Below are 3,947 nucleotides of genomic sequence, written 5' to 3' on the forward strand. Positions count from 1 at the left end.
ATGGGGGGGAAGGGAAACAACTGTACTTCAAAAACAATAAAAAAATAAAAAATAAAATAAAATTTTGTTTTTCATAAAAGAAAATGAGGCTGGAGAAGTAGGAAAAGCTATTATTTAAGGCCTCATTCACCATGTTGAGGATTTTCACTTCCATTGCAAGAGAAATGGAAAGTTGCTAAAAGGCAGAGAGCCGATTTGTAGGTGTGGTTTTGTTTTGTTTTGTTTGTTTTGTTTTCTTTTGTTTTGTTTTGTTTTGTTTTAAGGTGGGCATGAAGCTGCTATGAGCCACCACGTGGGAAAGCCTGCCTGATAAAGAACTGGACAGAGAGAAAATCAAAGCAGACAGAGAGAGGGGAAGCCAACTCTTGAATACTTATTTTTAAGCAGCTGATCCTTGAATTCATTAACACCTGGATCATAAGCCAAAGTTTCTTGGGAATATACAGGGGCCCTTGGATACCAGGTCAAGAATCTCTACTATTAGAGCATAGAGGAAAGGTTCCTAACCTAAACTGGGGAAGGAGGTTCAGGGAAGCTTCCTGAAAGATGAGAAGGATTTGGGGGGTGACTGAAAGTAGTCACATAGTAGAAAGCACGGTGGCAGAAATGTTCCCAGCAGAGGATTAGTCCTTGTGAAGGAGAGAGCACATGTCTCATGTGGAGTGGTTGTCCATATGACTGAAAGAGAGAGTATGGGAAAGGTGGTCATAGAAGTCCTAGCTGGAGAGACAGGCAGAGGGGTGGGCCGTTAAGAAACCTGAGCTTGCCCAGGTAGCTCAGATGGTTAGAGTGCTGTCCCCATACACCCACGTTGCAGGTTTGATCCCTGGTGAGGGCACATACAAGAAGCAACCAATGAATGCATAGATAAGTGGAACAACAAATCAATCTCTCTCTCTCCCCCCCTACCCCACTCCCTTCATCTCTCTCTGTCTAAATTAATAAATTTTAAAAAAATTTTAAAAGAAACCTGGATGCTCGCTTTGGCAGCACATACACTAAAATTGGAACAGTACAGAGAAGAGTAGCATGGCCCCTGCGCAAGGATGACACACACATTCGTGAAACGTTCCATATTTTTAAGTTTCTGCATGGCTCAAGAAACCATCATCAAAATGAAAAGGGAACAGACTATGTGGGAGAACATATTTGCCAATGATACATCAGACAAGGGTTTATCTCCAAAATATATAAAGGACTCACAGGACTCCACTCCAGGAAGACAAACAACCCAATTAAAAGATGGGCAAAGGACCTGAATAGACATTTCTCCAAGGAGGACATACAGAAGGCCTATAAACATATGAAAAAATGATCAACATCACTAACTATCAGAGAGATGCAAATAAAAACCACAGTGAGATATCACCTCACACCTGTCAGAATGGCTGTCCTTACTAATGCAACAAACAAGTGCTGCCAAAGTTGTGGAGAAAAGGGAACCGTAGTGCACTGTTGGTGGGAATGCAGACTGGTGCAGCTACTGTGGAAAACAGTATGGAATATTTTCAGAAAATTAAAAATGGAAGTGCCTTATGACCCAGCGATTCCATTGCTGGGAATATACCCTAAGAACCCTGAAACACCAATTCAAAAGAATTTATGCAGTCAAAATGTTCACAGCAGTGCTATTTACAATAGCCAAGTGTTGGAAATAGCCCAAATGCTCATCAGTAGATGAGCAGATTAAAAACTGGTACATCTGCACAATGGAATATTACCCAGCAGAAAGAAAGAAAGAAGTCCTACCTTTTGCGCCAGCATGGATGAAGCTGGAGACTATTATGATAAGTGAAATAAGCTAGTCGACGAAGACGAATAACTGGAATCTAATGAACAAAATAACCTAACAAGAAAAATAGAACCAGAGACATGGAAACAAGGAGCAGACTGATAGCTGCAGGAGGGTAGGAGAGGATGGTGAAAGGAAGGGAAAGGGACTAGTCAAAGAACACGTATGAATGACGCATGGACAGGGACAGCAGAGAGGGGATTGACTTCGGCTAGAGGGGTGGGCTGGGTGGAGTGGGCAAAAGGAAAAAAAATTGGGACAACTGTAATGGAATAATCAATTTTAAAAAGAAACCTGGGCTTTACGTGAGGGCTCTGGAGATCTGAGTGATATAGAAGATATAAGACTGGTACACCTTTTCCTCATCTCTCTCTGCAAAGCAAGCCCTCACATTTCCCCACCCCTTTCCCCCGCCCTGACGCAGTTTTCTTGCCTCTCCCCTCCTAAGATCCAAAGGCCCTTAAAAAAAAAAAAAAACCAAAAAAACCCCCCAAAGACTAGTTCACCTTCTCAGGTGTATATGGAATGAGAAAAGGAAGGAAGGGCTCAAATATGAATTCTAGATTTCTGTTTATGGTGACCTGATGACTAAGAATTGGTAGTGTAATTTACTGAACAGGGAAAAGAGAAGGAGGAACCAGCCAATCTAAGAGTAAAAGGGGTTAGGAGTTAGGCAGAGGGATCAATGACAAGAGGATCAACAGTGATGAGAACTACACTGAGCAAATGGAATTTGATGTATAGATGTGGAAGTTAGAAGAGAGCTCTGAACTAGACATAAATGTATGAGTGGTCAACGTTTGCCTGCTGGTGGCTGAACCTCAGCAGTGGGTGAGCAGGCTAAGACGAGCAGAGGTCAGAGGGCCAGAGGGAGCAGTGAAGGGAAGATGTTCACAAAAACAACAAAGGTGGAATTAGTAGAGAAACCATGCAGAGGAGAACCAAGAGAGAAAGAAAGAAGAACAGAGTTTAAAGAACGGAGTCCAGAGTCTTCAGGCTTCAGAACTAAAAGTAGTCTGGGCTCCTCCTGAATATTTGGTTCATGTTCCTTTCTTTATACTGGCTGCTAGGAAGCTCAGAGACTGGTGACATACATCTAGCAACTGCACAGAACTTTAAAATCATTATGTTCATCAATCTTTTCCTTAGTTTTCTTTTGCTTATTGTTATTCCCCCCTCTTCCTACTCCTTATTTTATTTTATTTTTGTATTTCTTTGTATCACCTTAAAATCCTAAGGTGGAGGGCAAATCAGTAAACCAGCACGTTGCATCCAGGAGGAGACCCCAGGCTGCAGGCACACAGCACGGTGCCTATTGCTCGCATTGCCTCGTGCACAGCCTGCTTCCCTCATTTGCCTTACCTGCCTCCATCCTGCAGGCATTTCAGTTTGAGGCTCCTCATCTAAACAATCCCTAAGATCCTTTCCTGCTCTAAATTGGATGAATCTGTACTTCTTCAATGCTCAAATCCCATGAGTTAAGTTACCAAATATAATATCAAGTAGTCAGAATAAGTTTTTTTTTATTAAGTTCTACTAAAAACATGGAAACAGTGAACATATATGATATGCACAGCATTTGAGAGGAGGTGGGTTGGGCTTCGAACGCACCATGACAGCGTGCCCCGGATCTTTGTGGCTCACCTCCATGAGGTCCAGAGCTGGCACACGTGTTCAGTGGGATTTCAAATAAAATGACTGTGTGGCACATCATTAGACCATGATGTTCAAGGCTAATTCCATGAACCTCTGTATTAATGGGGCAATATTCTGTTTGGCTTTATTCTATTAATATTTATAGAGTGCTCATTACCATAGCAACTAAGTGCTTTCCACAGAGAACTGATCAAATTTTAAGGAGAGGTGAACAGGAGAGGGGAGGACCACCGCAGGAGCTGAAAGGAAGCTTCTGATCTCCTTCTAAATAACCCTTTCCTTCCCCAGTCTGACAAAGCACGGTTCTCATAGAGCATTTGTTTCATGCCTACCCTCCCCAAATCTTGGCAATGTACAGTCTTGGTTCCCTGGAGCACTGCTCCATGCAATATTGGACTCATTCTTGGCGAAAATCTTAATTTTCAGTGCCCCCTTTCCTCTTCAGGGAGAGTGAGTGGAGCCTATTGTTGCAGAGCTGGGTTTTGAAATCAGACCGTCC

General features: G+C 42.5%; 1 non-coding gene across 1 annotated transcript; it reads left to right on the forward strand.

The window, feature by feature from the left end:
• Positions 1-974: 974 nt before the first annotated feature.
• Positions 975-1,081, forward strand: LOC112305681 (U6 spliceosomal RNA). Its single transcript, XR_002974839.2, has one exon. It is a non-coding gene; the product is annotated as a U6 spliceosomal RNA (small nuclear RNA).
• The last annotated feature ends 2,866 nt before the right edge of the window (positions 1,082-3,947 follow it).

This window comes from Desmodus rotundus, chromosome 4, assembly GCF_022682495.2.
Source record: "Desmodus rotundus isolate HL8 chromosome 4, HLdesRot8A.1, whole genome shotgun sequence".
In the NCBI taxonomy this organism is placed as follows: domain Eukaryota; kingdom Metazoa; phylum Chordata; class Mammalia; order Chiroptera; family Phyllostomidae; genus Desmodus; species Desmodus rotundus.